This window comes from Perca fluviatilis, chromosome 1, assembly GCF_010015445.1.
Source record: "Perca fluviatilis chromosome 1, GENO_Pfluv_1.0, whole genome shotgun sequence".
NCBI classification, from domain to species: Eukaryota; Metazoa; Chordata; class Actinopteri; order Perciformes; family Percidae; genus Perca; species Perca fluviatilis.
The window spans coordinates 8336697-8349284 of NC_053112.1; the positions used below are offsets into that span (position 1 = coordinate 8336697).

The window sequence follows — 12588 nt, forward strand, 5'->3', positions numbered from 1 at the left end:
GGTTTCGCGCACAACTAGATAATGTATTGTGAACCCAAACTGATATACGGGCCGGATCTAAATCTGCAACTGGCCGGATTTGGCCCGCGGGCCTTGAGTTTGACACGTGTTCTTGGTGATCTAACCCTGGTCAAGGTGTACCCATGCAGGAATACCCCACATAATAAAGGGGCTTTGAGCTTAACGTCGGCATGCTAACACGCTTATAATGACAATGTTAGCATGCTAATGTCTAACTGGTGATTTTACATGTTGGCATGCTAACGGTTGCTAATTAGCAGTAAACACAAAGTACAGCAGAGGTACCAATGTTGACCTGATCATGGTGCAAGAGCACGGGTCTCAAACTCGCGGCCCGGGGGCCATTGAGGCCCGTGGGATGATAAGTTGTGACCCAGGCTCTACCTCCAGCAGCCCCCAGTAAGTTGAGTTTGAGACCCCTGAGCTAGAGGAAAAGTCAGCGGAGCACCGACGTTGTCACAATTCATCCTGAGAGGAACATGAATGTCTGCAGCCATACTTTATGACAATCCATCCAGTTGATGTTCAGATATTTCAACATTTCTGGAACGACATCACTAAAAACATGAAGTCTAAGTTATATTCATTCTTTATAGACCCTTTGCAAACACGTGACCACGCCATGACGGACGGCAGAATCACCGGAAGCCCAGGCTAAACAGTGTAGTAGACGAGTTACACTAGTTTCTATCAGTTTAAAATAAATAACACTAAATAAACTGAGCAGTCCAAAGCTAGCTGCAGCTAGCTGGTCGGCTAGCCGGGGTAGGAGCTCCGCAGACCCACATTTAACTCTTTTCTTTGGCCTTTTTGAAGCTAGTTTCTGTGCCATGTCATCTTTAATTTAACCGATATTTTTTGTATGTGTGTTAAGTTAAATGATCAAGGGAACGACTTTCTTTCTGGGATATGTAGGTCAGTGAATAACCGATGATAGCTATGTGGGACCTGTTAGCAGGAACAGCTGGTTAGCACGGCAGTTAGCTGGGTGAGGATAATTTTATTATTATTTATCAGTCATTTAAAACAGAAAGGCAATACATACACATGCTTGTGTTGGTGAGGATTACTCTGCAGATTGTGTATGTGGGAACACGAACACGTGTGCGTTTGGCTTGCCGTCCGTCTACAGCATAGCTCTTCTGCCGTCCATCATGGCGTTCATAATTTGTGCGAGTAGAGCATGACGTCACGTGCAAAGGGTCTATATCTTTATATAACACAGGAGGCATTGTTTTTTGGAATAGTTGCAAGAAACTCCCACAAACCTGTCTCATGTTATGAAGTATTTCTGTCTTTTTGTGATACTCAGTTATGACCAAAGGTCATTCAAGACATTCTACGGTTTGTTATTTCTCAATAACAGACTGTTGTGATGCTCGCAGTTTTGATCACAGACTCTTGACGACCATTTCTAAATCAATAAAATCATTTTCAAATCAATATTTGTGTAAAATGTTTGATTTCTTTAGTGAGCAGCCGTGTAATAAACCATCCTGTATGTTGTAAATATGATTTTGTTCGGGGGCTTATTGTTGACCAGCTCAGAAGATTTATGTAAAGATCCTTTTCTAATACTGCATCAGGACCAAAAGGACTCCTTATTATGATCCTGGTTGTGTCTGAGTTGTGTAAAACCTTTATCAGTCCATGTGGGGGGGTTCATGTAGTTCTGGTCTCTGAACTCTAAAACTGGTGAAGGCAGTGGGATCACTTGATGGCCGACCTTCACTGTCCCACTAAATGCTTGCTCTTGGGGGAATTACTGGAATTGTTGGGTCTTTGTAAACTATAGAGTGTGGTCTAGACCTACTCTATCTGTAAAGTGTCCTGAGATAACTCTTGTTATGATTTGATACTATAAATAAAGTTGAATTCGAGCTCTCAGACGAGGTTTCCTACAGTAAGACGTTTCCATTTCCTGCAGCTCTCTCCAGGTCTTCATCTTCTTTTGCTGCTTCCATGTTCAGGTTTTTCATCTCACATCCATTCCCTGCTTTCTCTGGTTCTTGCTCCTTCCTTCCTCTGAGCCTCTCGATGCAACTCTCTGAGAAAAAGAAAAGCAGTTTGAGGAACTTGTTAAAGGACAGAGGAAACAGAGAAGTAGAGAACAAATAGCCTACCTGTATTAGCCTGAATATAATGTTTTTCCTCCTATGAATATATGTGAAAAAGTGAGGTTGTCCTATATTCAGGGTCTAGACTTTAAAACACCAATATATACATCCTCAACAACAGGTGGCGCCAAACAGAGAGACACAGGGAGCGTCCTGAACAAAGAGGCTCAAAGGTAGTAATCCAGAAATGAGCAAACAAATGAGAAAAAGTTGTGATGCTAACTTTAAGATGAGGGTAAAGTACGGAGAATGCAAGCCCAAAAAGACCTCATGAAGTATTTTTTCAAAAATGAGTCTTGAAAAAAGGGGGTGGGTCATCGTATTTTCGGGGTCGTCTTATATTCGGGTCAATGTGGTATATGGCTCACATCTGAGCATTAATGTGGATTAAAGCACACAAAGTGTACCAGGATCAGTCTGTCTGGTTCTGGTTTGACTTCAACAACTTCAAACACAGACATGAGACATCAAGCACTGATATCACATCAGTTCACAGTGAAAACACGGACATGTGTAAAGATACAACTAACACCACAAATGATCAGGAGAAAGAGCTGTGGAGCAAAAGTTTGTTTTTTTAACTTACTGATCTCTCCTCTCATCAGAACCAGAACCAGGAGAGTCCCGAGGAGGAGAAGAGAGGGAAGGATAACAGCACGGGCAGTCTTCCTGTTCTCACCATCTGGAAGAATATCAGAGAAGATGTTGAGTTTAGAAGAAGGGCAGCTTTAAGAAGAGACACACCTAACCCTAACCCTAACCAGAACTCACACACTAACCAGCCTGAGTCAGGACCCTTCAGGTCTCTGGAGGACTATTAGAAGACATTTACCCCGATGCTCTGACTCGCGCTCTTCTCCCACTGGAGGTCCAGATGTGCTGAAATCATTTCTCTTTGTCCTGTTCGCTTTTCTTTCTGTTTTAAATGACACAAAAATCATTATCTGCAGTTGCATTATACAAAACATAAAGGTCCCATGGCATGAAAATGTCACTTTCACTTGTCAGGTTTTTTAACATTAATATGCGTTCCCCCAGCCTGCCTATGGTCCCCCAGTGGCTAGAAATGGTGATAGGTGTAAACCGAGCACTGGGTATCCTGCTCAGCCTTTGAGAAAATGAAAGCTCAGATGGACCAATCAGGAATCTTCTCCTTATGAGGTCATAAGGAGCAAGGTTACCTCCCCTTTCTCTGATTTGCCCGCCCAAAGAATTTGGCCCGCTCATAGAGAGAGAGAGACATCATGGCTTTCAAACGAAGCAAAGTGGCAGTTGGTCAAGGAGCCACACCCCACCCCTCCACCTTGCCCCCCTCTCCTCCTCAATAGCTACAGACACAGAAATGGCACATCCTAAGGAAAGCTCATTGTGGGACTGGCTCTAGAGGTTGTAATTCGGGAAAGAGACTTCAGATACAGTATTAGGGGACCACTAAGGTCTATATAAAAGAGACTTCAGATACAGTATTAGGGGACCACTAAGGTCTATATAAAAGAGACTTCAGATACAGTATTAGGGGACCACTAAGGTCTATATAAAAGAGACTTCAGATACAGTATTAGGGGACCACTAAGGTCTATATAAAAGAGACTTCAAGATACAGTATTAGGGGACCACTAAGGTCTATATAAAAAAGATTTCAGATACAGTATTAAGGGACCACTAAGGTCTATATAAAAGAGACTTCAGATACAGTATTAGGGGGACCACTAAGGTCTATATAAAAGAGACTTCAGATACAGTATTAGGGGTACTATAAGGTCTATATAAAAGAGACTTCAGATACAGTATTAGGGGACCACTAAGGTCTATATAAAAGAGACTTCAGATACAGTATTAAGGGGACCACTAAGGTCTGTACAAAAGAGACTTCAGATACAGTATTAGGGGACCACTAAGGTCTATATAAAAGAGACTTCAGATACAGTATTAGGGGACCACTAAGGTCTATATAAAAGAGACTTCAGATACAGTATTAGGGGACCACTAAGGTCTATATAAAAGAGACTTCAGATACAGTATTAGGGGACCACTAAGGTCTATATAAAAGAGACTTCAGATACAGTATTAGGGGACCACTAAGGTCTATATAAAAGAGACTTCAGATACAGTATTAGGGGACCACTAAGGTCTATATAAAAATATCCAAAGAGCACCATGTCATAGGACCTTTAAATATAAAAATAAAAAAAAACATTACAATTGACCTGTCCTGCTTACCAACAGTGAGGTAAAATTCACAGCGGGCTTTCAGTTTTGGGACGTAGACTTCATACGGTCCAGAGTCAGACAGATTTACTGAGGGAGATGTGCAGCGTCACGGTTCCTCCGATCAGGTCTTCATGGATCAGAGTTGTTCTGCCTCTGTAGTGACGACTCTGTGGAGGGAAATGGTCCTGTTCGGTTCGTGTTAGACGTGGACCAGATCGTCATGGAGGTCAAGTCTCTTCAGATCCAACGTGTAAGGAGTCAAGTTGAGCGGAGGACTCAGAGAACCCCCCAGAGTAACAGCATCACCTTCTACTGCCTCGACCAGAGTCGGACACACCACACCATACTCTCCTGGAGAAACACACATTATATAGACACACACATTATATAGACACACACATTATATAGACACACACATTATATAGACACACACATTATATAGACATAGACATTATTTAGACAGTCTGAAATCCTCTTATCAAACTCTTTCATTGGTTTAAATGTAGTGGCACAACAGTTCTTTAAGTTCACTTTCCCACTTCTCCCCTTCAGGAGGATAGAGCTGAGTAAATGTATAAGAGCTTGTCAGAAAGGGGCAGGATTTTAAGGACAGGCAAGAGTGACATCTTGTTGAGGAAGTAACCTCCTTAAATGTGCATGTGACAATTATTCACCTCAATGATATATTAATTATTTTTAATGAATTAATAAAGCCCTGGACTAGATGTGTTTTGAGCAAGATTTCTGCTCTTGTTCAAAACTTTGTGCACATTAAAAATATATCTGTGTTCTGAGATTTGGAGGAGTCGTGATATTTTGAGGAAAATAAAGTAGCCTACCTAAAAAAAAAACTATAAAATAATCTACCTGCACCATAGCCTGCTGTGCATTATGTGATAGCTCTGCTGATACGGTAGATCTCAGACCGTCTGACAGACTCAGAGCCCCGTTTGGGTCTCTGGTCTCTGAATGAGCGAACGTTTAGGGAAGTGTCTGTACGCTGCGCTATGCTTTTTTCTCATTGGTTGTTGCGTTAAATCTTACCCAGATACCATAGTGCTATTTTCTGATTGGCTATTTATCCCCTTTCTTTTTCTTTTGATTGGCCGATATGTGGCAGGCTCTACTAAGAACTCCAGGGGAGACGCGCTTGATTCCTGCCGGTTCCATAAGTGAGAGCGGCGCGCCAGAACAATTATGGGCGCTGCGGCATATTAAATATATTATAAATAGTTTTTCCGTGTGAGAAATAGGCTACAATGTAAGACTGTCACGCTCAATGTGTGACACTTGAGAGCCCTGAAGGGCGCTGAACAACGCTCCAAAGTTAGCTACATGTTGGCGAGGGAAAGTCTGTTGTTTTAAAATGGTGCTGTGGCTCCTTTAAGAGAGCTCCGTGCATAGGTGTGTGTGTCAGTGAAGGGGGGAGAGGAGAGAAAGAGAGAAAGAGGAAGCAGACGGTAGATGCGACCGGAGCAGAGTTGGTGGAATAAGTTGAAGTTTTGTACCCAGTGTGTGCGCTGTTGGAAATAAACTCCAGAAGACTAAAAGCCGAGCTCCATCATTGTCTCACCGGAAACGGGATTTTAACCCCGACGTTATTGGTCTTATAAAGTCGGCCCTGGAGGTAACGAGTCTCTCTGGTTTTCTGACCACAGGAAAGGTTAACACTGTTTATGGTCTATTTGAATATTTCTACATATATCATCAGGGATGTAAAGATACACTCAACTCATGATTCAATACACGATTTTCTCAGGATATTTTACAGAATGAGCTGCAGACAAATGAGTGAAAAATATTCTTTTATAAACTGTGCAAAATAACAGATGTGTCTTCTTATTAAAAGTGCTAATGAAATCGTATTTTATCTTAAATAACAAAAAGGTAATAAAAAATATCCGCTGAAATATAGAAGTTTGTCTCGCCATTTGAGTCTCTGGGGAAGTCTTTCTGGCCCAGAGGGTGCAGCTCCTCCGTTGGCCGCTATGCCCATGGTCGCTTTAAATCATGGCGCTGTTCCTCGGGGCTTTAAGAGAGCCGAAGTCCCTCCCCTTCTGGTGGACCTGATGGGACTGTCACTACCCAAAGTGAGTAGAGTGCAGCTTTGAGTTGCGCATGCGTCACTTTGCGACGAGTGCAGATGTGAGTTGCGCATGCGTCACTTTGCGACAAGTAGCCTACAAGATGCTTTGAGCTAACGTTAGCAATCAAGTAGCCTACTAGATGCTAACGGCGTTTTGAGCTAACGTTAGCAATCAAGTAGCTAGCCTACTAGATGCTAATGGCGTTTTTAGCTAACGTTAGCAGTCAAACAATCATAAATAGCTAAAACTTTTTTGAAATGACTGCTAGCTACAAGTTAGCAATCAGACACAAAGGCTGTCACTTGAATGGCGTTTTGAGCTAACGTTAGCAACCAAACAATCATAGATAGCTAAAACGTTTTAGAAATGATTTCCATCTTCTGTTATTGTAAAAGTTTATTATTTTACAGATTTCACAAATTTCAGTAAGACACGTTATGCCGTAAACAGTTTAAATCTGACCATGCGCAACTCACATTTGCACTCGACCAAAGCCGGTCTGACTCGGCTAACATCGGGTATGACACGTTATGCCGTAAACCGTTTAAATCAGAGCATGCGCAACTCAAAGCTGCACTCTACTCATTTTGGGTAGTGACAGGGACCTTAACTCGTAAAAAATATGAACGGTAGTGAACGCCGAGAAGCAAATAATTTTTTGATCCCGTTTGAATTGAGCCATGGACTACAAATATGATGTTCATCAATTTAAAAGATAATTTTTCAACCGAAGAAAGTCTCAGTTAGCCGTAGGTTAGTCATATGACCACTTAGTTTTGTGTGAAACCGCTCAGTGAACTACCGTTTCACACAATCTACTGATGCTTGGTTTGCTCGCTAGCTAGCTAGCTTAGCTCTGTTAAACAACACATGTAACGTTATCTTAACTGCTGGGTTTTATCCAGTCAATTGTTTTCAGCAGAGAAGCAAAAGAACGAGCGAGATCCTCTGCTCATTTGAGTAACGTTACATCCCCGGTACCGTACAAGAGGGGTCTCAAGACTTATCTGTTGATCTTACACTTAAATTATTAATTCTTAGTTATAATTTCTTTATTTATTTAATTATTATTATTAAAAAAAATATTTTATTTTTTTATTGATATTTGATATTGTATTGCCATTATTGTTATTTTGCTTAATATATGCTTAGCAACTTTAAAAACTGATCTTATAGATCACACAGACTTTTCAACTACCCAACAGGCTCCACTAGCATTTTCAATGTTAGCTTAAACAGATTAAACAGAGGTTACCTGACAGCCACTAACTGTAATGTTACAGCCAAACTGCTTGTTAACACACACACACACACACACACACACACACACACACACACACACACACACACACACACACACACACACACACACACACACACACACACACACACACACACACACACGATACACACAGACATCGTATCTTCAGCCAGACGTCATCGATGAAGTGTGTAGTCTTTCTAATTACGTATTTTCACAGTCTTATACTTCAACAGTTTAACAATAAACTGAGACTTTCTTCGGTTGAAAAATAATGTTTTAAATTGACGAACATCATATTTGTAATCCATGGCTCAATTCAAACGGGATCAAAAAACTAATTATTATCTCTCCATTGACCCTCGTTCATATTTTTTCGAAAGATAGGTCCCATGGACCGGAAGTAGAAGGGGCGGGACTTCGGCTCTCTATAGCAGCCTATGATAGCAGCAGCAGTAACGGCATGTTGATTTAGACGCCAACTTAAATTTAGGAGAAATCTACAGACGCAAATAGACCAAGTGTAGTAAAATAAAGACCTAAATGTGTATTTTTGACTATTTTTCACCACAAGTCTGAAAGAAGACATGTTATGGAAGAACTTAATCCACTTCTAATTTATAATTAATCTGAATGTTCTTTTAATCACGTTTGTCATGAACCATTTAATTAAGCAAACTCCTAATTTGCTCATAAAACACATGCCCAGGTTTATTTTGTGAGTGTTCAGATGAAGACTGTTCAGGAGGAAGAGTAAGAAAGAGGTCTTCTATCGCTTCTGACTGTCTACAGTTGTAGGTTATCTTATTAATCAGAAACAAAGCTCTTGTATTAATATAGTTCAGGTCACTTTAAATCGTCACAGATTGTCTTCACACTGCTCAGTTGTGTTATTGTTCAGTAATGACAATTCTACATAATAAAATGCGTTTTTTTGGAAACCTAAATTCCAGATGTTGCCAGTAATCACATTGTCAAAGGAGCAGACTCATATGAATTAAACTCACCCAGGATAGTTTCAGTAAACAGGAAAAAAGTTATTAAAAGTATTTTCATCATCACGTCCAGGAGAGAAGTAAACGGTTTCATGACTTCTGAGATGTTTTGACAACCTGCGCAATCCCAGTGAATGAACACGGACTGAGCAGTGACTGACCAACACTGGGGGCGAGAACAATAATGCTGCGTTCATGGCCCCTTTACAAAAACACGTAACTTACAACTCGTGAACTGGTACCACATCGTTGTACTCCCAGTTACAGTTTTTTTCGGTGAGAAATAAAAATAAATACACATAAATAGGCGACGTAAAGTAATTCCGCACATTGTAATCAAAACAACGTTAACGTTAGGTAGCTTGGAACGGTACTAAGTCGTGAGTCTGTGACTTGAAGTCGTAACTTACGAGCTAAAAATTGTGTCATGGAACGCACCGCGGCAGCATTTCCTGTGGTTCACTGTCAGATTCCTGTGATTCCTGTAGCCTCATTAACATATGTGTAGCACACAGAGTGTGGTTTCCTGGTGGTTGTGAACAAAACCAGCGGTCTCTGCTGTACAGCTGACGTCACTGCTGCTGTTGAGCGTGCATGTGTTGTGGGGCTCTTTGCTGTTTTTTTGTCGGCTCTTCATGCTGAACTGGTTGGCCCCTGACTTAGACTATATATATACTTTACAAATTAAGGTTTTTGCAAACAAAACACACATAGTTTACAGATACGATGTTTTATTCTACATTAAACTACCACAACAAGAAGGCTGAAATGATTACATAATTAAACACTGAAATTGACAGAACTGTTTTTAACATTTTCAGTGTCTAAAATGTGACATTGAGTAGCCTACTTATAGCTAGCCTATTATTAATAGGATTAATGCGGATTCCGTCCTGGTCGTGGAACAACGGACCAGCTCTTCACTCTCGCAAGGATCCTGGGAGTATGCCCAACCGGTCTACATGTGTTTTGTGGATCTGGAAAAGGCTTATGACCGGGTCCCCCGGGAGATACTGTGGGAGGTGCTGCAGGAATATGGGGTGAGGGGGTCCCTTCTCAGGGCCATCCAATCTCTGTACGACCAAAGGGAGAGCTGTGTCCGGGTTCTCGGCAGTAAGTCGGACTCGTTTCAGGTGAGGGTTGGCCTCCGCCAGGGCTGCGCTCTGTCACCAATCCTGTTTGTAATATTTATGGACAGGATATCGAGGCGTAGTCGGGGTGGGAGGGGTTGCAGTTCGGTGGGCTGGGGATCTCATCGCTGCTCTTTGCAGATGATGTGGTCCTGATGGCATCATCGGCCTGCGACCTTCAGCACTCACTGGATCGGTTCGCGCCGAGTGTGAAGCGGTTGGGATGAGGATCAGCACCTCTAAATCGGAGGCCATGGTTCTCAGCAGGAAACCGATGGAATGGCCTTCTCCAGGTAGGGAATGAGTCCTTACCCCAAGTGAAGGAGTTCAAGTACCTTGGGGTTTTGTTCGTAAGTGAGGGACAATGGAGCGGGAGATTGGTCGGAGAAGTCGGGAGTGCGGTATTACATTCCATCTATCGCACACGTTGTAGACGAAACTGAGCCAGAAGGCAAAGCTCTCGATCTAACGGTCAGTTTTCGTTCCTACCCTCACCTATGGTCATGAAGGCTGGGTCATGACGCGAAGCAGATCCAGGGTACAAGCGGCCAAAATGGGTTTCCTCAGGAGGGTGGCTGGCGTCTCCCTTAGAGATAGGGTGAGAAGCTCAGTCATCCGTGAGGAGCTCGGAGTAGAGCCACTGCTCCTTTGACGTCGAAAGGAGCCAGTTGAGGTGGTTCGGGCATCTGGTGAGGATGCCCCCTGGGGCCTCCCTAGGGAGGTGTTCCAGGCACGTCCAGCTGGGAGGAGGCCTCGGGGAAGACCCAGGACTAGGTGGAGGGATTATATCTCCAACCTGGCCTGGGAACGCCTCGGGATCCCCCAGTCGGAGCTGGTTAATGTTGCTCGGGAAAGGGAAGTTTGGGGTCCCCTGCTGGAGCTGCTCCCCCCGCGACCCGACACCGGATAAGCGGACGAAGATGGATGGATGGATGGATTTTTTAAAACAATGCAATTCAGCCACCAAGGGGACCAGGGAGTGCTCCCTCTCTCTCTCTCTCTCTCTCTCTCTCTCTCTCTCTCTCTCCCCCTCCCTGTCTCTCTGTAACGGGTTGTATGGGTTCTGTTGAATTGCTGCATAAATGGGGACAGCGCCGTCTGCGTCACTTTCATGCATAGAGGACCGTCACACCTCTTTCTCTCTCCGTCCCTGTTTATAATTCATCTGAATGTTCTTTTAATCACGTTTTACAGACAAGAATTAACCATTTAATGAAGATAAACACCATTAATTCATGTAATTTAAGTAAACTCCTAATTTTCTAATCAAACACATGCCCAGGTTTATTTAGTGAGTGTCCAGATGAAGACTTTTCAGGAGGAAGAGTAAGAAAGAGGTCTTCTATCGCTTCTGACTGTCTACAGTTGTAGGTTATCTTATTAATCAGAAACAAAGCTCTTGTATTAATATAGTTCAGGTCAGTTTAAATCGTCACAGATTGTCTTCACACTGCTTAGTTGTGTTAGTGTTCAGTAATGAGCTCATATTTATATTTTACATTTTCAGAAACATAATAAAATGCGTTTTTTTAGAAACCTAAATTCCACATGTTGCCAATAATCACAGGTAATTGTCAAATAAGCAGACTCATATGAATTAAACTCACCCAGGATAGTTTCAGGAAACAGGAGAAAAGTTATAAAAAATATCTTCATCATCACGGCCAGGAGAGAAGTAAACGTCTTCATAACACCTAGGGAGAAATGGATTCATGAGTTGAGACCGCCTAACAAAGTTGTTTTCTCCGTGAACCCGCCTCTTTCATCAGAGCATCAGTCAGAGTCAGTTCATTGGTGGAATCTGATCGGGACGGGACCTAGCCTGAATGACAGTCAAATATTTCTCACTCTCTCTATGCTTCCGCATTCTGAACTGGTATTTCAGTGTGTTTTAATTGTGACCTTGACACTTTATAAAGGATTTGTGTATTTTCTTCACCACTGTAAATAATAAAGTAAACTAAATCAGAGCAGAAAGACTAAACTAAACCACACTGCATCAGGTTCTCTTTTAACATTTTTATTTGAAGTGATCTGAGGTCCGATATAAAGGCATCATGGGCAAACATCCAGAGAAGGGCTACAGAGAGTCAGAACATGGAGGAAAGGTTGTTTTAACCATAGTGTTGTTATTCACAATTCAGTCAATGAATTCATTTAGAGTTCAACAATAATCAAAAGAGAAAATATTGGGAACAAAAGGAAAATAAAACATCGGAGGTTCATCATAACTGTGTCCACAGCGGTCCTTAGAGAGAGCCTCTGATAGGGCTCACCTTACTCAAAGCCATCGGACATTATTCACTCATATACTGACTATAGGAAACAAAAATACCCTCCCCCCAGTTCTCGTGTGTGTGTGTGTGTGTGCGTGCGAGTGAGTGAGAGAGAGAGAGAGAAAGAGAGAGAGATATCTTTTTTTTCATTGGTTGTTGCGTCAGGGCTCTGAAGTTTTGAAGACAGGAAAGAGTGACAAAGTATGTATTCCGTTTTCGTGTGTGTGTGTGTGTGTGTGTGTGTGTGATTGTGAGTGAGTAAGTGAGTGGGCCAGATCCTTTTCATGACTCATAGTAAGAAAAGCTAATCATATATAGATAGATATCACTTCTATGTGGCATCTAGCCTACTGTTGACCTTGCCATGAATTTCAAGAGCCAGTCAGCCATCACCGGAAAAGTGTACAAAGCAGACATGTTGACATGTCATAGTAGGAAAAGCACAGGTGTATTTAGGAGAGACCCTGGTATTAAACCATTAATGATGGCT

The 12588-nt window shown here is 42.2% G+C and overlaps 1 pseudogene; it reads right to left on the reverse strand.

Moving 5' to 3' along the window:
• Positions 1–1811: 1811 nt before the first annotated feature.
• On the reverse strand, positions 1812–11618 carry LOC120558876 (annotated as a pseudogene).
• Positions 11619–12588: the final 970 nt, after the last annotated feature.